The 23,954-nt window shown below is 41.9% G+C and overlaps 1 protein-coding gene across 6 annotated transcripts in view; it reads left to right on the top strand.

Annotated features, from left to right (window-relative positions):
• Positions 1-23,954, top strand: part of ELFN1 (extracellular leucine rich repeat and fibronectin type III domain containing 1) — a 941,931-nt gene that overhangs the window by 711,551 nt on the left and 206,426 nt on the right. For 5 of the 6 annotated variants that reach the window (XM_068244492.1, XM_068244493.1, XM_068244495.1 and 2 more), the window contains one exon: positions 574-693. The gene's annotated coding sequence lies outside the window, so the exon portion shown is untranslated. Of the gene's footprint in view, positions 1-573; positions 694-3,123; positions 3,177-23,954 lie in introns of all 6 variants that reach the window. The other variant, XM_068244494.1, reaches the window with a different exon arrangement.

Here is a 23,954-nt window from a genome sequence, read left to right as displayed (position 1 = left end):
CAAAAATGTTTTGGCTTCTGTAACCAAAATAATATAATAATTATGAGATCCACTGTCTGGAATATGCTGAGATGTCACAAAGCAATATTTTAAAAAAGTACTCTAACTTTACAGTTTACAATTAAAGTTTGCATAGAACATTAAAACGTAAAACATACACATATGACAGCTTTTCCTGCATACATAAAACCGCTAGAATTCTGACAACTCCCCCTCCCCCCGCCATCCTTTAGAGGTTGGAGGGGGCTCATCTGGTTTCACCTGGTGGACACCATTGTGATAAACAGTGTTTTTGGTGGAGTTGGGTACATATTTACATAACGTTTGATCACTAACCTACTACACTACCTGGGCTCCCGTGGTTTCTGTGTCTTATTCTTTAGGTTATCAGGACACCTCACCTTTCTGCATATCTCCAGGGAGTCAATAAAAAAGTGATAGAGTTGCCATTTCTTCTCCTGTCTTTCCATGTTAGAAAAAAAAGTGATGAAACTGATGTTTCTTTGCAGTTATGTACAATAAAAAATCCAGTATTTCAGAAATTTTTATCTGAATATTTTTTTTCCTTTTCAGACTAAACACAGAATACAAGACTCATCTGAAACAAGAAGATTGCCGCGCTGAGTTGTCTGAGTCATTCCATGGCATTAACAAGATCCTGAATAGCTGCCATCGGAGATCTTCACTTAATGGGTAAGCGAGGTTTCCTTGGGTATACCCCACTCATGAGACTTGCATTTGCTGTAAAGATTTAATGATTCTGTTGTGTTTCTGTTCTTCCTTCTAACTAACCATAATTCAGTATTTGCCTTAATTAAATCTAAATCTCGGAGCTGGGAATTAATGATCATTATTTATTTAAGGGTTACTTAAATTTAAATGGGCTTCCCTACTTGACCCTCATTCTCAGACTCTGGTGGCTGTAAAAGATTTGTGTTTGGGGATATTAGGATGATTTGCTTGTAAGACGATGGGAGCTCTGTGGCGATGTAGTAGAAAGATGTCTCTCCAGTCATTGCTTCTTTAGTATTCGCCGGGTTCACAAAGTGAAGCTTTATTTTCCACCGAGCCTTAGTGGTTGTCATGGAAATTGCAAAAGCAGAGATAAGTAGAGCCTGCTGAACTGGAAACTGATTCCTGTCTTTCTTGTTTAGAGACGGATGGACCATTGGAGGATGTGATGAAAGTTATACAAATTATTATAGACTAATGTAATAATTTTTTTTAGATGGTATTCACAGCCTTGTTGAAAGTTATAGTCTAGTCAGACGTGAAAATGCAGCATTTAAACCCACTCAGAAGGTGCTGCTCACCTGAATGTCTCCGATTCCCATCTTGTCACTCATCTACAACTACTGGCTTGCCCTCTCGTCAAATCACTGCGGCTGACAATATTCTTATTCTCTGAAATGCTGTAAATGGGATCCTGGGGACTTTCTGCAGGCCTCTGTAATTCTGCTTGCCCTTTAGCCCAGTAGAAGATCATGTGACAGGAGAGTGTAATTCTACAGAAGAACTCGCAGAGTCTGGCTACAACAGATTATATAAACTTTAGATTAAAATTGAATTGATTAGACTTAATAATATTTTCAGGAGGCCGCAATAGCAGCATAGGGGGCGATATTGTGGCTGGGGACACGAAGAATCACTCGCGTTCCCATGTCTGTCGGGTCCTGGCGGCGAAATGGGAAGTGGTCGCCGGCGGGGACGGGAGGATCAGAGAGACACGGCGAGGGCACCGATCAGCTGCAGGGGGCTGAGGAAAGCCCCAGGTGAGTAAAACTCATTTTTTTTTAATGACTTAAGGTTCACTTTAAGAATTTTCATAGTGTGCTTTGCTAGAGTTTGGGTCCACTTTAAAATAGATCTGAACTTGCACCAAGGCAGGTTCCAGAGTTCTTGTCTCCTGAAGCAAGCCCACCAGGCCAGGCCCCTCACTTTCCAGAGAGGAAGTGCAACCAGGATCTGCCCTTGCAATCTATAGTAAGAAGTGCGGCCAGATTCTGTGTTCCACACCACCTCTCCCCAAGAAGTGTGACAAGTATCTAACCCCCCCCCCCCCCCCCCCCCATTAGGAATTGTGGCCAGATTCTGTTTTTCACACAACCCTCTCCCCTTCACACACCCAAATTTAATAGCGTATTTTTGCAATACAGTTTGTTTTTTTTGCTTGGTCAGGTGAGCAATAAGCAAACAATTGCAGTAGTATTTCGTTTATAAAATAAAACGGTTTTGTTATTTTTAAAAAGTAATTTTTAGGAGTAGGAGAATAGATACAATTGTTTATCTCATCAGTTTTTTGTTGTTGTTGTTTTTTTTTTTTTACTTCAAGTTCATTTAAAGGCCACATACAGGTGACACAATGGGTTAAAGGGGAACTTCAGCCTAAACAAACATACTGTCATTAAGTTACATTAGTTATGTTAATTAGAATAGATAGGTAATATAATCTCTTACCCACCCTGTTTTAAAAGAACAGGCAAATGTTTGTGATTTCATGGGGGCAGCCATCTTTTTCATGGGGGCAGCCATCTTTTTGGTCGAAAGGTGACAGGGAGCATGAGTCACAATTCCAACGGTCTTGTGTCCTGATTACCCCTCCCAGCTGCACGCACTAGGCTTCAAATCTCAAATTAAATTTTTTTTTTAAAAAAAAGCGCCAAAACAGCAGAACAGGAACAACATCATCAGAAAATCCCATCATGCTTTGCACAACATCAGGGGAAACATGCCCAGGCAGTTTTCTTCTGTGCAGCTAAAAATGAGGCTTGGGTAAGAAAAACAAAGTTCTGATGCTGTGAAATTGTTAAAGAAACACCAAGCTTTTTTAGTGCTGCTGAGTAGATGTTTAGTCTGGAGGTTCACTTTAATAGGCTGGGTAGGTGTACCGTGTAAACGCTGATGGAGGAGGGGGAGAAATATGCGCACATACAGAAGCACATAGCAGCGGCTTTCTTTCTCATTGATCATCCCTATTGCAGATGTAGGACATAATTGATCTTGGCCCAATTTTAAGACATTTTAAGCACATTTAAGTTTGTGCACGAACACTAAACGTCAGCATTGATGTTTTATGGAGTAAATTGCACAGTTTACAGTTCTTTTCATTTTTATCATTTGAAGGTTTATTCACCATGAATAGAAAGTTGGAAGAGGGAAGTGAAATAAAAATGCAGGTCAGTGCACCTAAATGGAGTCCAAATGCGTTGTCAATAAAGTTTATTTACAGCCGCTCTTCTATGTATCTGATAACTGTGAGATACATCACAGTGTTTATGTTCTCTAACTGAGCGACGCGTCTAGTCTCCATTCACTTGATAACTATTCCTATGTATGCTTTTAGCTACAACCAAGCGTTCAGCTCCATTCTCAGCTCCGTTCTGTCATTTTCCCCGGCTGTGAGTCTATGAAATAACCATAGCAATGTTATCCTGTAAATTGCCTCACAATCCTGGCAGTTCCGCCAGATACTCCAGCGCAGGCCTTCACTGCGAATGCCGTATGAAGAACTCTGCTATTTTATCTCATTTGGGTTTTATTGCATTTCGTAAGTAACTAACAGGCCTTTTCCTCCTCTCTCCCGGAGGCAGCTACCCTGGCGGAAGCATTGTAAATTACTTAGCCCAGTGTAGGATTATTGTCATAGGAAAGGTTGTAAAACCGATACAACAAATTAAGAGAAATACATGTTGGCAGCGCTATTATGGATAACGGAGGGAGCGGCATGCGGATTGCCTGCCAAGTTTCGGAGACAGAGGCCCACAGATGAGCAGGACACCAGCAAAACAGGCTGTTCCCTCAGCTGCTGCCAGAAAAGCATTAGAAAGATACTGAGCAGCAGTATTTCTTCTCGGACTGTAGATAAGTTAAACTCTTTCTAAGCTGTGAAGATAGTAGTTATTGTTGCTATGGCAAAGACGTAACTGAGGGGGCCAAAGCAAATTCTTTATGGGGTCTCCAGTCTTATGCTTGCTTGATCAAAAACACCTTTAGTTAGGGTCACAGATAGGTTAAGCTAAACAGGACACACACAGTAACAAAGGAGGAAAAAATGAACAGATATATTTTACAACTCCATGGTAACTTTACGTGACAGTCTATTTGTTGTCCTGCCTCAAAACGTGGATATTTCGTTTTGTGATGCTCAGAAAGCTTGCATTTTCTCTTTTCAGTTTTAGAGTTTTCTGTTTCTTTTGAATTTGACATTTTACAAAAACTTACAAACACTAACTGTGTCTGTTGAGCTGTCGCTCGTAACTAGAATACAAAACAGTGTTGCCACACACCCACTACTTCATGTTATGATTACTAATAACATAATAACTTAATGTATTGCCACGCAGATGAATCAAGAATAGCCGAAGGCTGCTCAATCTCAGTATATATCATATGTAATTAGTAAAAAATAGGCAACTCTCTTTGCGATTCTGTGAAATGACATTTTGATGAATTTTTGGAATGCCTGGATGATGGAGGAAACCATGTTCAAAAAGAGAACATGTCCTTCTTTCGGAGGACATCTGGCCAAATGTATATATGGAACTCTACTCCCTGTCAGGAATAACAGGTCATAAACTGGGCATAGATTTCAATGGTTTGGAAGGGATTAACACTAGTGTGTACATTAGCATTATAATTACTGTTATTGTTATAGTTAGTTTGAGGTCTGTGTGAGGTTTAGGGTCAATCTACATAAATTATTTTTCAGGTCTGTTTCATTAACAACAGTTTGAACCAAGGACCTCCGTGTCAAAAGCTGACTATCTAAGTCTAGAGAGTTTTTGATGTTTACCAGGGTTTTTATATGCACAGTGCAATAGGATGAAGTTACTCTCATAATAGCTGAAACAAATACTTAAACCTTTCCTTTATTTTCACTTTGAAGATAAATATGTCATCAGTATACATTTTTAGCAGGTCACATGCATTACTTACATGTATAGATATTCACAGTCACCAAGTTCACCAGCATTTCACTACCCTGCAGGTTACTATACTAAGGAAAAGATGATTGATTACGAGGAACTCACATGGACCTGAACTAAAATTGCCTTTCTAGCTGATTTTATTGTATACTTGACCTGATAAGTGTGTGTGTCTGTGTGTGTGTGATTGGGGGTGGGGTCAGTCAGGGTGGGACCCCCATGTAAATTTTGCCCTGGGTCCTCATTGAAAGTAGAACTGGCCCTGAACAGACCTACCTACTTGGCCTATAATATGAATTCTGACAATAACTATACCATGGTCCTTAACAATTGTACACAACTAAATGTTACAAAGCACAAAAGAGCACTTGGAGAATGTATGCCATCATAGCAGAGAACTTCAGGCATTCATGGCATACATAAGGGCTGACGTCAAGGCTGTTTGTTCATGGTATGACAAAGCCCTTGAAGCAGGTCAGGGACACAGAAGAATGGCGGCCATTCGAAAAAATATTCTTCAAGAATAGCACAAAAAAACATGATGGATCCTTTTTCTCAGACGCTATCATAGAATGCTGAGTTTATGTGTTGGCTGCTGTTGTCAGGGATGTCCCTGCATTATGTGCTGCCTACATTATAATTTTCACATGATGGCTGGCATTCCAGGTCACAGGAGATAAACACTAGAGACGACCTCAGATCTCTGGTTTACTGCAGGATCTACCAGCCCCGTAATGAAGGTAGCAAGATAACGAGCGTATCCTACATAGACATATGACACTTGTGTGACCTATGTGCATGTATCATTATTTATATGTACACTCTGAAGTATTTAACCAGTGTTTAACCACTGCTGGGCTCAAACAGATTACAGGTCTCACACAGTGATCATGTGGATGTGTCTAAACATAGAGATGTTCACGGCTATAGAAAGCAGATGCTCTTGATGTATAAACACTGGAAGAATTCAGGTTGATGGCTGGTCTAGAAGACTTGGCTTTCCTGAATTCTACGGTTGAGGGAGTAGAAATTGTCAAAAAGACAAAACACAGATTTTTTTTCACAAGACAAATAACAGTAATAAGTGGCTGAAAAGAGTACTGGTTAAGGACTCTACCTCTTACACAGGAGACCTGAGACACATAAGGACCAGGCTTGTTTTCCCTGATCTGTGCTGCGTAGGCTCTCCAGCCCACAGCACAGATCACCTTGCAGCCAGGGCGACCAGACTTCCATCCCCCCTTTTTTCCCCACTAGGAGGATGTCCTGCTGGGGTGGTCTTATCGCCGCCGGCTGACTGTGTGTAGCGGAGGCTCCTCAAAGGCCCCCTCCACAGCGATTTTCCGCCTCCCTCTCTTTCCCTCCCTCCACTCCTTCCCATGGGCGGCACAGGACGGCGAACCGTCCTGTACCGCCTCTGATAGGCTTCAGCCTATCAGATGTCGGCGATCCCCGGCCAATCAGAGGCCGGGGATCGCGAACTCCTTTACGGCGCTGCTGCGCAGCAGCGCCGTGCAACGTAAACAGCGGGGATTTCTTCCCTGTGTGTTTACATTAGCCTGCGAGCAGCGATCGGAGGCTCGCAGGCTGTTCACGGAGACACCCTCCGTGAACTGACATGGAACGGCCTCCATGTAAAACCACTTACGACTTGCCGCTGCCTATCGGCGTTAGGCGGTCGTTAAGTTGTTAAAATCTCATCTCTTCCTGTTCAATAAGGAAACCTTGGGCTAGACTCCCTAACACTGCTGCTGCCCATAGTTGTAGTACACCAGGAGAAAAGTGCAATATAAATGTTATTTGTCTTGTCTTATTGATGCTATAGTTATGTAGATCACCCATCAATCTTAATAATAAGGCTCCCTAATTATAAGTTGTCTCTTGAAATAAGTGAACATTGACTATTGAGAACCATTTCCATAGGGCATGACCTGAACTTTTCTTACTGTCATGGGCTTTGAAAATATGACACATACCTAATTTATAACATCTACAGCAGTATGCAGTCACAGTGCTATTATTACTTCCTTGTCACATAGCTGCACACACAAGCCCAACTTCAAATGCAGTATGAAAGAGTCCTGCTTAATCTCCATCCTCATCCCATTTCTGCAAAGACTGTCACATTTAAAAACCTCTATTCTTAAATAATTTGAATAGAAGCTGCTGCTGAATCAGTGATTGTTGCTCTGTAGAGGTTAATGTGACTCTATGTCCCTAGCTTGTAACTACTGTAAAGCCGCATCTACACGAGTAGATGCGGCCGAGATGCTCCTTATCAATAGAGCCGCTGATGTGGCTCGATTGATAAGATCCGACAGGACGGATCTCCGCACCGCCGATTCCCTGCTCGCTCCCCGCGAGGGGACAATGGCAGTGAATTGAGCGGAAGGTAAGCGGCGCCGGTGGGGACGAGCGGGCACGACTGGGGAATCGAATGCGGCGCACGCGCGGCGAGCGGGGACTCGGCGGGCACGCGGAAGAGGCGATCCGGCGGCTAATCGAGCCGCCGGATCGCTGCAACATCTTATAGTGTAGACGGGGCTTAAGGGGCTAGGATCATACTTGTCCATGCAGAAAAGTGTTTTAAGGCATGTACGGCATGTTTCTGCTTTTTTTAATGCATTTGTGGTTTTGTGTTCATTTTTATGTGCATTTTTTATGCGTTTTCATTTTGCGTTTTTACTAATCTACCTTTTTAACAAGCATGAAAAAATACATCACTAGATCTGTTTTACATGAAATGCATGCGAATACACAGATTTGTGCAGCTCTATTGGAAAGCACAGTATACACATCTGATGCAATTTGCATCCAGTATGTGGGAAAAATGCTAATTTCTGCGCGATTTTGAATCGCATTGTGAATCGCAGACCTATGCTACTTCTTTGTGGCCCATAGGCTTTCATTACATGCACTTTGGAATGCATTTTCCACTAAGCGGCAAAACACATGCAATTAAAATAAGTGTGCTCCCAGCCTTCTTCTTCAGATGAGTATGAAGATGAATGTTGTCATGTAGCCCTGGAGGCTAAATCAGATAAAGAGTGTGTTCAGGGCAGTTTCTAGGCTAAATTGCACCCCGGGCGAGGGTGCTTCCCCTTCCCCCCCACCCCCGTGGACTCACAAACCCTTACTCTTTAGGGACAGTCGCACAGCCACAGGTCACAAGAACGTACTTACTAGTGACTAGCAGCTCATCCAGGAGGAAACAGGGACCAGGAAAATGCACAGGCGAAGAGAGCCTGGAAAGCTGACTCCTCCATGGGCGCCGCGCACTGACAGCCTGCAGTACCGCTACAGGACATCAGGTGTCATCACACGGTGGTGACGTGATGATGACTTGACGTCGGACGCAGGCAGCCCAGGAGGAGTCAAAGGTGATCACACTGATAATCTTCTTTCTTCTTCCATTTGGCTGCACCGCACGTCACCAGCTCCATAGCGGTTATGTCCTTCTGCCTGCGCCCCTTTTTCTACTTGCCAGTCTGCACCAAGGGCAGTCGCCCTGCCTGCACTGCCCAAGAAACAGCCATGAGTGTGTTTATCATTGACAGTAAAATCTAACATGGACAGTAAGTGGCATTGATATGGGCATTAAAGTAGTGTTGATGTTCTTAAAAATATTTCTACTGATGCCAGTACTGTCCCTGCAGTTTTTGTAGCTAGGGGTCAGTGGTGTAACTAAGGAACTTGGGTCCCCGGTGCAAGTTTTACATTGGGCCCCAAGTGCTCAATTGATATGTAGCCTCAAAACCTATCAAAGACAGTTGCAGTGTCAGAGTGGTGTATTAGAGTAAGGAAACAGTTTAAGGATTACCACTACCCAATGCACATAAAGAGGTTTTCATTTCCAGCATAGCAACAATAAAAAGCTAATAAGTGTGATGGAGGGCCCCTAGTGGGCCCCTCTTGTCCAAGGGCCCTGATGCGGTCGCAACCTCTGAAATCCGTATTGCTACGGCACTGCTAGGGGTGATCTGACAGCCTGGCAGCTGTTGAATCTGGTTATCAGCGTTCAGTCATGTATTTTAACTACAACTACATTACAAATTAATAAAGATTAGCAGCTAACACAGTGTTGGCTCTCAGTTGTTAGTAGTGGAGTAACCACTCGATTGGTAGCAATTTAGATGTTTAGAAAAATGTCTCATATTGTTTTCCAGTACAGGAAGAGTTAGAAAAAACTTCAACTCTACAACCCGGTCAAAACTTGGTCAAAAACAGTCCTGTTTTCTGAAGCACTTAGGGCGCGTTTCCACTTGAGCGGAAACCGCCGCGAATCCGCAGTTTCCCCGCAGGCGAATAGTGCGGGGAAACTCTGCCATAGGGTGCAATGGTAACGCCGGCCGAATTGCTACCGCTAGCGATTCGGCCGACTTTTCTATCCGAATCGGCACGGGAGGCTGCGGATCCCATAGCCGTGCATGGCACGGCTGATGGGATTCGTCTGCTTTCCCCGCAGACCCGGAAGAGCCGGTGCACGTCTCACAGACTCGCGCCGCTCAAGTGGAATCGCGCCCTTAAACAGCAAAGAAACAGTAAGAGACAGCTTGAGATAAGGTTTTACTGCATGAGAGTTCAAAGGGTCATTATTTCTGCTTTGTTTTATATTTTAAAGGAGAGAGGCCTCAATTCACTAAGATCATGCTGGAGATAATAAGGCAAGAGAAAACTTAGTTATCTTATCTCTTCATTCCTTGAGTTACCTCCGCTGTAGTCAAGTTACCTCCTCTGTAGTCACGTTACCTCCTCTGTAGTCAAGTTACCTCCTCTGTAGTTATTTTCACACGCAGCTAATTAACAGCCTGTCTTTAACTTTAGAATTCTGGAGTTATTTTAAGGATTAAAGAGTTAACTTATAGACAGAAGAGTTAACTTTAGGTTTGCCTGAGGTAAAATGTTTCCTGAATACTACATGTATCATCACCATGGTGATAACTCTAGAAACGTTATTAAAGACAGGAGATAAGCTTAGTGAATTGAGGCCAGAGTGTGCTTTTAAACCTGCAACTGTGACAGATTGGCCTCAATTCACTAAGATCATGCTGGAGATAATAAGGCAAGAGAAAACTTACCACCACACAGTGAGAGAGTTATCTTATCTCTTCATTCCTTAAGTTACCTCCTCTGTAGTCAAGTTACCTCCTCTGTAGTCACGTTACCTCCTCTGTAGTCACGTTACCTCTCTGTAGTCAAGTTACCTCCTCTGTAGTCACGTTACCTCCTCTGTAGTCATGTTACCTCCTCTGTAGTTACGTTACCTACTCTGTAGTTATGTTACCTCCTCTGTAGTTAAGTTACCTCCTCTGTAGTTATTTTCACACGCAGTTAATTAACAGCCTGTCTTTAGCTTTAGAATTCTGGAGTTATTTTAAGGATTGAAGAGGTAACTTAAAGACAAAAGAGTTCACTTTAGGATTGCCTGAGGTAAAATCTTTCCTGAATACGACATGCCTCATCACCATGGTGATAACTCTAGAAATGTTATTAAAGGCAGGAGATAAGCTTAGTGAATTGAGGCCAATGTTATTAAAAAAAAAGCTACACTGTATAACTGAAAATAAAAATATGAGACTCTTTTCTTTGCTACTAATGTCCTAGTACTTATCCATACTACACATATAATTGATCCTATAATAAGTTTTTTTTTCAGCTTCAGGTCTGCTTTAAATACATTTGGGCAATTCTTTGGTAGCAATGTGTTGTCAGCGGAAAAGTGCTAGCAAAAGTTTCACCAGCTCTATGTCGAGTCAAAATCTGTTATTTTGACTTTTATGCAAATATTCTGAAAGCAAGTGTCTCTGCAAGCATTGCAAAATATACATTAAGGTATAAGCTGTGATTAGCCTCTTACATGCAGGTGCCGGAGACACTGTTATCCCAACAGTTGTAATCAAAAGCTTTTCTACATAGAAGAGATCCCTCAAATGTAAACAAAATAGCATTCATGACTGACCAGTACTAATGTAAAGAAAGGGCACAGTCTTTCTTTACATCTGTGCTAGCCAATCAAAATTTTGTTTACCTCTAAGGCCTCTTTCACAGTGGGACGTTTCGTTTGATGCGACGTTAAAGTCGCACAACGTGCCCCTAATGCAGCGCATGTAGGTTCTGAAATTGGACGTTATTTTGCACTGCGTTATATGTCTCTTGGTGCGCCGTTTTCGTTGCATACTGATGGAATGAAACCAGCGCATGCGGTACATTTAAAAAAAACAAAACATTACTGAGCATGTGCAACACACATAACGCAGAAAATGTATTGCTAAATGCACAGCATGCAGCACCTTCTAAATATTGCTACACGTTACACACAACGCAACGTGTGCACTGTGAATGTCACATAGACTTTGCATCGCTGTGCGTTAGTCTGCGTTGGAACATTTTCTAACGTGCGACTTTAACGTTGCACTGTGCAAGAGGCCTAAAGGCTTACCCATGCATAAAAGTCAGCACTGCTTTCTTTAATGCCACTAGAGCACCACCAGCGTTGATCGTATTGAGTCATTTCAGTTTTGTGAGATTTTGCAGGCAATATTGATTTTCGCACAAATGCATTGAAGTCTCTTAGGCATAAGAAAACACATTGGACCATATGCAATTAACTTTTTCTCATGCATTTCAAGCCAACAACGGAGAAAAATATACTTAAAATTATTTTTTTCGTACTTTTTCTCCTACTTTTTGGTACTTTGTCAATTGCAAAATGCTGAAAAGTTTTGAAGAAAAGGGAAACATTATCTCTTAGGAGAGAACTCAGGAGAAAAAGTTAATTGCATATGGGCCATTATCCTATATGAGAAACACATTTTCACATACATGCATCAAGTTTATAAGGCATAAGAAAACAAATGTTTGCATATTGGAAAAAACATTTTTGCACAAATGCATTGAAGACTATAGAGCATAAGAAAACATTTTCACTTTTGAGAAAACAATTTTTTAAGTTTTTGCATTAAAGCCTAGGGGCATTAGGGATGATCGGAAGGAGCAAATTCCGTTCCGCCCGTTCCATCGCTATGGAAATTCCACCGGATTCCAGCGGAAAAATTAAAATAATCGCAAATAGAACCTTGTTTATGCTATATGGTAGCCCATAGACCCTATTAACTGTTCCCTTAGTCCTTTTTCTCCTTCCTCCCTCACCAGGTGGGTCTCATCTTCCAGGGAATTGTAGGATTTCAAAAGCCAGCTTACATACCTTGGCCGGGAATTGAACCCATGTCTTGGCCAGGAATTGAACCCAGGTCTAGTGCTCGGTAGGTAGCTCTCTTCACCACTATACCACCACCAACACTACATGCTGAAGCCAGCCTAGCATGTACCATTATGATATATCCAAGAGAAAAATGAGCTTGCTTAGGGAATTTTAGGATGTCAAAAGCCAACTCACATACATTAGCCAGGCCCAGGAATTGGACCCAGGCCTACCGCTCTGTAGGCTGCTATCCTAACCATTATATAACCAACACAACACACTACAATGCTACATGCTGAAGCCAGCCTAGCATGTAGCATTGTGATATATCCAAGAGAAAAATGAGCTTGCTTAGGGAATTGTAGGATTTCAAAAACCAACTCGCATACATTGGCCAGGCCCAGGAATTGAACCCAGGCCTACCGCTCTGTAGGCTGCTATCCTAACCATTATACCACCAACACAACCCACTACAATGCTACATGCTGAAGCCAGCCTAGCATGTACCATTGTGATATATCCAAGAAAAAAATGAGGAAGGAGGGAGTGAGGGAGGAGGGAGTGAGAGAGGAGTTTATTGAGTAGAAATACTTCTTATTAGGCAGAAATCCGTTAGGGGGGGAAAAAATTTGAATTCCGTAAAATTCCGCGGGATTTCGTTTTTGTTCCGCGGAATGCAGCGACCATCCCTATAGGGCATTAAAGCCTAGGGCTATTTATTTTCGCCAAATTACACATCATCGTTACAATTCCATGCAAAATAAATTTTTCAATAGTCTAAAATTTTGCATTATGATTTTGTATTGTAATTTCGTATTTCTCTGCGTATTTCGCCACTGTATGACATTTGAGCTCATAACTACACATCACTATGAAGACTTGCATAGCTATTCAATAATGTTTTCATGAATTTTTTTAGCAGCTCTCGGTTGCTCTGTAAATGCCTCTACACTTAGTGACGAGCACAAACTTTGCATAATCGTAATTTTGCATCGTAACTGGCAATTAAAATTGTGATTTATTTAATATGCAAACTTAATCAGGAACCATAATTTTGCAATTTCATGTAATTTTCACATAATTTTGTGCCAACTTTAGAGGTTAAAAGCAAAGCCTCCATACATGCTTTTGTCACTGATAAGTATGTTAAGGGAAAGAGTGGGAAGACAAAACCTAATTTTTCTGAGTTTCAGGCTACATTTACAGTGGGATATTGCAGAGCTGCGTTATAAACTCTTATAATGCAGCTTACCTCAATGCAATGCTAATCCTATGGGACAGTTACAGTGTGACGTTAGCGTTGCATTGTAACATCTAGTGGTTTTATGGTAATGCACTGCTGTAGAGCGTTACCTCTAAACGCACATGCTGCCAGGTATAGGAAAGCATACATTTCATTGCCTGTATGCTTTACTTGTAAATACTGTATGGGACAGTAACGCAAGGTTAATGTGCGTTACCACCTTTTTGGGTTTTATTGTAATGCTGCATTGTGACTTTAACGGCGCATTACAATGCAGAGTCTCACCGTGAATTAGCCCTACAAAACTTTCTCCTTGGCATTTTTACTAAGAAAAATGGCTTGCCTTCTCAGAGTTAACATGCCTTATCAGAGTTAACATGCTTTATCAGAGTAGCATAGCGAGCGCTACAAACTTATGCCTGCTGATTGGAAATGGCGAGAGCTTGACTTGTCCTGCCCTGAGCCGCTGCGGGTCCAATCACTTTAAAGGACGTTAACCCTGCACTTTGATTGACCCAATAGGCTGCCTGTCATTTGACAGGAAACTTGACAGGCAGCCTATTGGGCCAATCAAAGTGCGGGAATAATGTCCTTTAAAGTGATTGGACCCGCAGGGGCTCATGGCAGAATGAGTGTAGCTCTCGTCATTGCCAAATTAGCTGGCATAAGTTCATAGCGCTCGCTATGCTACTCTGATAAGGCATGTTAACTCTGATAAGGCATGTTAATGCTAATAAGGCATGCTATTTGTTTTAGTGAATCTACACCATGGTCTTTTAAAAAAAAATGTTTGCCTTGTTCCCACCAAACACCCTTAACAAACATGATGATATACTGTATAGGAGTTTTGCTATTAACTGCTTAAGTCGGCATGAAATTATGAATGGATTGTGAGAAATCAATTGAACATCCAAATTGTAATTGTGTATGGCCGAAATTGCTAAAAATTACATGAAATTTTGCAGAATTGTAATGAGCAAATTACGATCTTCACTAATATGATACTTGAAAATTGCCTGCCTGCACATTTCTGAGCCAGTGATAATGGAGACATAAAAAAAACTCAAGACCCCATCCATGTGGCCACTTAAAGGGAACCAGAGACAAACGTTTGTTAAAAATAAAACCAAGATGTTATACATACCTTTTGCTTCCTCCAGCCCCATAAGCTTGGATCGCTCCCACACCGCCATCCTCTGCTGCCTCTATTGCTGGTACCGGGTCTCGTCACTTCCGCCAGACGCAGCCATTCTTCCACATCGACAGGGGCTCCCTCCGGCTCTGTACGCATTCGCCTGCTCAGTACGGTGGGAGCGCACTGCGCTTGCGTCCACTGGCTCGACTGGCCGAAATGACGGGACCCGGTACCAGCGGACAGAGGCAGCGGAGGACGACGGCATGGGAGCGATCCAGGCTGATGGAGCTGGAGAAAGCCCCAGGTATGTATAAATATGTTATTTTTTCATCTCTGGTTTTCTTTAAATAATAACGTTCACATTTCTCAAACTGCAAAACATTGTCATTAAATTTTGCAATACGGATCAACAACCCTTATGTCCACTGTGGACGTGGAGTAGTACCAAAGGGAACTGACAGACGGTAGTCTTTGTTTAGAGTGAACATGAGGCCATTGCCATCCTAACAGCACATCACATGTAGTTAGAGCATTGGGCATTTTTCTAGAGCTTAAGGGGCAAATGGCTTAAGTGCACTTTGCTATTTGAATGCACTCATCCTTTAATGAATTTACAAGCATATCACAGTTACAATGTTTCTTGGATAGTATCAGCAGTTCAGGGATTGACTTCACTTGTTGCCTGAAGATGCTCTTTCATATCTCTTCTTATCCTAAACTGTCTATTGGCTAATACAACATAGCCAGCAGCAGCTAGTGGAATAAAACAGCTGTCTTATAAAGGAAGAGATGATTATAATAGGCATGACCTAGGCTGAACCTGCTCTATGAATAATAGAGTGTTTTGACATCTCTACTGCAAACACATAAGGATTCCAGAACTCGCCTGAAAATGCTGATCTCTTTTACATCTGAAAACCTGAGAATTTCAATGCCCATAATCCTTAGCAGCCAAATAGGTTCACATTTGTGCCGAGAGATTTTAAATGAAAATGTATCAGAAATGAAGATGGGAATAAATCTGCAAGTGGCTATGATAAAGCCAAGAATAGCATCCCTCCAATATCTGCAAAGTCTTTGATATTAAGAATATGGTGCAAGAAATGATGAGCGGTGTATGTGCAAAACTGAACATTTTAATTGTGAAAATACAAAATTAATAGTCTATAAATGCCCAAAGGATCACATTTCGCTCCCTTGCAATTATAGCGGTGATACTCTGTGTACGTGGCTTCTCCAAATTACCACCTTCGTGCTTCTATAATTATTTCTGTTATTTCCCTAAAATCACAGCAAAAGGTAACATTTTAACATCCTCAAATATAACAAGATTGCAGGTGGATAACCCAATCCATGCCACAGGAAGAACTTAATTTTGTATGTGTTGGTTACAAGGGCGTAGCAATAGGGGTTGCAGAGGTTGTGACCGCATCGGCGCCCTTGAGCCAGAGAGGAGCCGAAGGGCCCTCCCTCAACTGCAGTATTAGCTCTCTGTTGGTCTTGTGCTCATAAAAATGACTTCTATAGATACTTTGAATAGTGGTAATCATTTACATACTGTTCCCCATCCCCTTCTTGCACCTCTGACACTGTAGTTGCCATTGGCAGGTTTTAGTGCGCCGTATCAATCATTCTGTATTGAGTGTTTGGGGGTCCCCAATGTAAAACTTGCATCGGGGCCCACAGCTCCTTAGCTACGCCACTGGTTGGATACTGTAGAAAGGTATTTGACTACTGTAGAATTTTGATTGCACCTTGTAACCAGCTTGGTGACTTGCCTTCCTCTCCTGTTTTAACAAAAAGAAACTGGGACAGAGTATCACATACAATATTTTTGGTAGAGTGCAGATAAGTTTAATCCCTTATGAAGTTGTTCTTTCTGTTTTGCCTTTGCTTCTCCTAGGTCCTCCCTCCTGGGCTCTTGATAATTGCAACAAAGAACACAAACCCTTGGTGAAAGCCAATGATTAATAAATGAAGTGCTGTAGCCCCAATTTAGGGTGATTAACACCCCCTGTTGAACCACAAGTCTAGTGTGTTGCAGCCACCCCCGCCCCCCAGGTGCCCATCTAAATTTCAGGTATAACTGTCAGTTTGGGCACCTGACTCGCCAGATAAAATAACGGGTGCTGGCCCACCTGCAATTAAAATTGTGACTGTGGCAGTGTACATACTGAATGGTGTGTATTGCACCCACATTTGCATGACCCTCTGCCTCATCACTTCTGTTTGTTGTAAATTGTTTAATTCCTGCCCAAATCTTCCTCTGTTGGAATGATTTACCCACTTCCTGTCGGGCACGACAGTATGGAAATTCAGTAAGGCACTCAGACAGGATAAAAAAAAACCAGAAGATGTTCTGTCGCTCTTCCAGTCATATGCACACCGAGTACGGGAATAGGATTTTTTAATTGATTTCTAGGTATTACTGCGCCTTTCACGTTTACCTTTGTCTTATTAAATAAAGACCATTAACTCTTGTTGAATTCTGACAGAACTGTGCAGTATAATGGCAGTATTATAGTCGCCATAAAAGCTATTTTACATGCATTAATGTCATTACTGCTAGAGTAATACCATCTTCACATGGCAGCTGAAATGCCATAATAGAACTATCAGTGACTCAAAAGCACCTACTAGGCTGCCATAGACTAAAATAGCTGAAAGATTGTTGCTATCAGTGTATGGTCAATGAGATTCTAATAATAACACAGAAATAATAATAATAAATGCCAATCCATATAAATGTGAATACAACTGACATACAATTACATTTGCATCAACTCAAAATCATTTGAATCTAATTGACCATACATCACATGTGTGCTAAGTCCATAAAGGTTATTTTGTCGTAGTTATTAACGAAAGTTAATTTCTGGACACAACAACCAACATTGCATCAGAAGCCCTCATTGCATAGTAATATTTATGAGCCGGTTGTTGGGGCTCTTGGAGTTGGAGTGGGGTTGGGCTTCTTGCGGTCATTATTAGATTCAGTCCATATCTTGCTAGACTTAATTCTCTTTTAGGAGGAAGTAATAGCTGATGCTTAATTATCATGTATTGGTACTAGATTACCTACATCTTGATCTTACTTCTGGAGGCTTGTCAAGAGACATTTGTAATCAAGATAATTTGTTTTTCCAAAACTGTTAGGATAGAGAATGTTTGTGAAATGGAATCCTTTCAATGCAGATTAGATTGTTATGATATTTTTTGGGCTATTTATGGTCTGATTTACCCTCTTTGAAATAAAACAAAATAGCCTGGAAGGGTTAATAGGCTCACTCTCGCTATCCCCTGGAGCTCTAAGAAATATAGCGAAGACCTACCTGCTCTGGTTAATGCATTTGTATCCTCCCGCCTAGACTACTGCAACGTCCTGTTCATCGAATTTACAGATAAGGTTCTGCACTCCTTACAACTAGTACAGAATGCTGCAGCCAGACTCCTAGCCAATGCCCCCCGCAGCTCACATATCTCCCCTGTACTGCAAACTCTTCACTGGTTGCCAGTAAAATGGAGAATCCATTTTAAGATCTGCCTGCTGACATTCAAGGCTCTACACCACATGGGACCCAAATACATAGCAGATCTATTGAAGCTTTATGCCCCTCCACGCACCCTTCGCTCTGCCAACAAGATGAATCTTGTTATTCCCAGCATACACTTAACATTTGGTGCTCGGGCCTTTTCCTATGCAGCCTCTAATCTATGGAACTCACTTCCACAATCAATACGAGAGGCTCCTTCTCTGGACATCTTTAAAAAAAGGCTAAAAACTTACTTTTTTTCACGAGCCTTTGAGACTGCATAATGCAGGGTCACAGCGCTTTGAGTCCCCAGGGAGAAAAGCGCTATAAAAATATTATTGCGATTGTTATGATGTGACTGTATGCAGACAGGAATCTCTGCCACACTCCCTTCTCCTCCTGTGAAGAATGTGTCTTTTGATCTATGGAAAATAGAGAGAGAACACTTTGTTTGCTCAGCAAATAGAGGAGAAGCTTCTGTGTGACAGCTACAATGATTGTGAACAATAGAATGTTGTTGTTGTTGTTGTTGTTTTTTGTTGTTCATATTTATTGATCATAGATCTTCAGGAAATTCCAGATGCCAGCTTACTTCCCCTCTCATGCATGCAAGTGCATGCATCAACAGGTATATGTGAGGCTTCAGGCTGGTGTTGTACTTTATTTTCTGGTTGAACGCGATGGACATATGCCTTTTTTTCAACCCAAATAACTATGTAACTATGTATGCATAGACTGCACTGTCTAATGTTTCCATCCATGCGTTGTGAATTACAATACATGGTTGCATGCATGTTTGCGCAACCCGGTGCAATTCCATTAATTATAAAGAATAAGATCGCAATCGCACTGCGGAGAATTGTGTGTCTTGTGAATCCAGCCTGGGTTGCACTCAGCATCAAGTTGGGGAAGAGGCCTTAATGTGTAAAATAACTGAAACGGGATCATATTTCACAATGAACTTTAACAGTTTTGTAATGCTTTAAAGAGACTCTGTAAAAATGTTCAGCATTATTCCTTCTATCCTATAAGTTCCTATACCTGTTCTAATGTGGTCTGTCTTACTGCAGCCTTTCCTAGTTGCACAGCGGCTGTATTATCTCTTATCTAATTTAATCTTCTTTCCTTTGCCGGCTTTGTCGGCTCAGGAAGGAATGTGCTGCTCTGCTGTGATAGGATAGAAGTTATGCACACCCTCTCCATGCTCCCTGCAGGCTCTGTATGAGTCACAGACTGAGCTTCTCTGAGCCTGTCACGTGCTGGTTAGCAGCCATGTTTTTTGTTTGTAAACACTGCCTAAAACTGGCAATTACAAGCCAGGATCTCAGCAGGGAGTGGCAGAAACCGCAAAGAAGGGCCCAGGAGAACATAATGAATAGAATAGTATTTTTATTGTAAGAATATTAGAGTATAGATTCTCTTTAAATGTTTAATTAAAAAAAGGTATTTAAAGGGAACCTAAACTAAGAAGGATAAGGATTTTTCCTTTTAAAATAATACCAGTTGCCGGACTCTCCTGCTAATCCTGTGTCTCTAATACTTTTAGCCACAGCCCCTCAACAAGCATGCGGATCAGGTGTTCTTCTGACTGAAGTCAGACTGGAATAGCTGCATGCTTGTTTCAGCTGTGTGATTCAGGCACTACTGCAGCCAAAGTGATCAGGACTGCCAAGAAACTGGTATTGTTTAAAAGGAAATATCCATATCCCTCTCAGTTAAGGTTCCCTTTAAACTTATTCACACATTGCTGTATGTAAGTTGAAGCTGTGCACTGGATTGTATACAGAGCTTCTTTGTTCATCCTTAGAGACGGTGCATACAACTTGAAACAGATGATGATTAGGGATGGTCGGAAATGCCAATTTCCGATTCCGCGGTAAATCCGCATTCCGCCATTGCCAAATACCGATTCCGCTTTCCGCTACCAATTTCCGCATTCCGATGCGGAATTTCCGCCGGAAATCGCGGAAATTCCGCCCGACTTTAACATCGATTTTCTCAAAAACTATAAGGTCTTTTTAAAAACTTTTTTTGCATCTTGTTCAAGAGATTCTGTTTAACAAACCCTGGAAATTTGGTGTTTCTAGGACTTACGCGGGCTTTGCTATTAACCACTAAAGTCGGCGGATTTTTACTGTATGTAAATGCAGAAAATAGGCAGATGCAGAATCTGCATTTTACATTACAGTAAAAATCCGCCGACTTTAGCGGTTAATAGCAAAGCCCCCGTAAGTCCTAGAAACACCAAATTTTCAGGGTTTATTAAACAGAATCTCCTGAATAAGATGCAAAAAAAGTTTTCAAAAAGACCTTATAGTTTTTGAGAAAATCAGTGTTAAAGTCGGGCGGAATTTCCGCAATTTCCGGCGGAAATTTCCGCGATTTCCGGCGGAAATCCGCCTAATGCACTTGCATTACCGATTTCCGCATTCCGATGCAGAAATGCAATTTCCGATCGGAATTTCGGAAATTGCATTTCCGCGGAATCCGAACGAGCATCCCTAATGATGATATGTAACAATAGAGACTATTGCTGGCCTATGTTAAAACATCAAGTGATACAAAATGGCTGCTGGGCCGCTTCACTCTGGGCACTTGCAGTATACCTGTATGTAATGTAAGGTGTCTCTTGCTGTAGCCCCAGTGCATTGTTTGTTAAAGGCAGGGGCTACCTGAATCATGTGATTTAGGGGGGGAGGGGGTTGAACAAACCGTTTAGGCCACCTGGTGCCTGGCTCCTCTCTGCTCTTCCACCCACCTTCCTGGCACACACACTACCCTCCTTATCCACACATCCCCACGAGCCCCTGTCCTCATTCGACCCTGACATCTGATAGGCCGCTGCTACTGATCGAGTGCAGTGATTGGTCCAATGGCAGTGCAGTGGTTCCGCCTGTGAGATTTAGGGGGGGGGGTTGAACAAACCGTTTAGGCCACCTGGTGCCTGGCTCCTCTCTGCTCTTCCACCCACCTTCCTGGCACACACACTACCCTCCTTAACCACACATCCCCGAGCCCCTGTCCTCATTCGACCCTGACATCTGATAGGCCGCTGCTACTGATCGAGTGCAGTGATTGGTCCAATGGCAGTGCAGTGGTCCCGCCTGTGAGATCATTGGCACCAGTTAGCAAAACAAGCAGTAGTCATCTATGATTGGCCGGTTTGGTGCCAGCACCTGATTGATCATGTGCCAAAGCTTCCAGTCTGACTGGCCATGGAGATCTTTGGCCGGTGATGCTTCAGGCAGCAGAAAGTTTAGAACCGGCCCTGGTTAAAGGTACAGCAAAGATATCCTGCTCCTGCATACATTTTGGCTATTAGCTGGCCCCGTACATTATTAAATTTGTCAGAACAGTGAATTTGGGCTTTAACAAGAAGAAGAGATTGGAAACCGCCGTGCACCACTCTGGAATTGCTTTATGCTAAATGCTCCTGCAGTACTCTGGATCACACATTTCATTTAGAACGTCTTTTTAACCTTAGCAAATGGGTTACAGTAAAACATTTGTGACAGACTGAAATACCGTTTTAATGGACTCAGATCTTTTTAGAGGTTTTAAACATGAATTGTAGAGCACACAAACAGTATCAATAAAAGGAACTTCTTTTTTCCCACCTGTCTGTTTAAGCACTGAAGATATATAAATTAATAGCGGCTGTTTGCTTTATAGGAAGATAATAGTTGAGCTCTGTAAAGATTAATTTGCTATAACGTTATTTCGCAGGATAAGTGATTGAACATAAAACATGTCCAGCTATTGAAAGTGCTTTGTTTGCTTGTGTCAGATTTAGAGACGGCATTTGTAAAATCCGGTTTTATGGGAGATATTAAACCTTGCGCTGAAAATATGCTAATGAAGGCAGTGTAATCTTGTGATTATGATCAGGATTCCGCTCGGATGAAATGGATGCAGCAGATTTAAAGTGCATTTTCGCATTCCCTAAAAAAGGGAAAACTATCTTTTACAATCATCTCTCTATTTGTATACATTATATGATACATTATATTATGTCTGCATTACACAGACGTACTTGTCTTAACTCTATTGCACCCGGTCACTACCCTGAAGCTCTGCATGTGTTGTTGTGAAAACGGCCTTCCATAAATGTGTCAGCTGTTACTAAGTTGGGAGTGATTAAAACATGGACTATCTGTGAAGTGAATGCCATTGTACTAAACCAGCCAAGCTGGATGGAGGGAAAGGCGCCAATGTACTTTCTACTTTAGGCAGATTTATGCATCAATGACCCAAGTAGAGAGAGGGAATTTTTGGTTATCTTTCACACCAATTCATATACTGTTGCCATGGTTTCCAGAAACATTCTTAAATAAAAGTTTTAGCAACTGTAAATTGAAGTTATATTATTAGATTTTATGACATTAATTTACAAAATGTTTGTTTAATGATCAAATGTTATAAAATGTTTTACAGTAAAATGGAGTCACTTTACAACTTTTAAATACATACACTAAAAAAAACCCTCATAATGCTGCCTGTGAAATTGCCTCTTGAAGTTTAGAGACTTTAGAATAAAGGTGAATACACAAATCCAATTTTTGATAGGCTGATTTTACCACCTTCATTTAGTACCATGAGTAGAGATGTTGCGAACATAGAATTTTTCATTCGTGAATGCGAACTTACGCAAAATATTCGTGAAGAGGCAAATCTGGCCAACCGCCATAGACTTCAATGGGCAGGTGAATTTTAAAACCTACAAAGACTTATTCTGGCCACGAAAGTGATGAAAAACTTATTTTAAGGGGTTTAATACCTGGACTGTGGCGTGCCAGAGAGGGATCTTTGCCAAAAGTCTCACCAAAAATTACGGAGTTGACGTAAAGTCTGGTTTTAATCCCTAAAGGGCAGGAATTACATTATGTACATCTCTGGGTGTCAGTGGGCTGTGGCAGAGAAATACAATAGTACTATCAGAATACAGGGCCGTGGAGTGTCACACTCACAAAAAACACAGGAGACTGATGTGCTAGCACTCAAAAGGGCTGTTTGGAGTGCTTTCACAGCAAGTAAGGAACAAGGACACAGGCCTAGCTAATACTTTCCCTACCTATCTGCAGCAAGTCTGACCCTGCTCTCACTAACATAGGGGGGGCCAGAAAGGGGTACTAGCTGATTGGTTGCCATGTGTCTGCTGACTGTGAGGTAAAGGGTCAAAGTTTAGCTCAATGATGATGTATAGGGGGTGAATTGAACACACAAAAAGTTCAGAATACTGCTCGCCGGCAAACTGTTCTGGCCATCTTTAACTATGAGAGCTTACCCACACAATCTATTTATAGTACTGTACATTATTCAAAATTGTTGGCCCTGTTGGGTGTCTGTAACAGCTTGCAGCAACTTTTCTTGCTGGCAGACTTCCTGTCAAGTGACATTGTAAACAGTACAGTAGCTTTGAATAAGTTTTATTGCTCCCTAAGTAACGTTACATACGTGCCTCCAGCTTCCAATGCATGTCATGTGACATGCAGGAATACTCATTAGCTGGAGGCATGAATGTAGCACTAGGGAAGAGCAAAGGACACAACAACTCAAAGTGCTGAAGCAGGTAGACATAATGCTCCACTGCACTACTCTGCATTGTACGTGTGTACAGTGCATGAAGGGGGCGTGTCTTGTGGGGTGTGAATTCTGGGGGGGGGGGGGGGCACCATGAGATTTTCACTTAGAGGCCTCATATTTTGTGTTCTTTAACTTATAAATCACACGATTCCCCTCCAAGCAGTCTGTATTTCTCTTCTTTGCAGGGGTGCTGTGCTACAGTCCAGTTATGCCCAGTCCAACAGACCACGCCTTCCTCCATAGCCTAACCCCCCCTTGACAACTCACTATACTGCATCTCACTATGCTTCTCGATGCACCCACTGTTTATATGGTAACTAGCTGCAGATCAGAT

This window comes from Hyperolius riggenbachi, chromosome 7 (assembly GCF_040937935.1).
Source record: "Hyperolius riggenbachi isolate aHypRig1 chromosome 7, aHypRig1.pri, whole genome shotgun sequence".
NCBI classification, from domain to species: domain Eukaryota; kingdom Metazoa; phylum Chordata; class Amphibia; order Anura; family Hyperoliidae; genus Hyperolius; species Hyperolius riggenbachi.
Note: the sequence above shows the minus strand (reverse complement) of the source record. Positions and strands in the feature narration are given on the sequence as shown.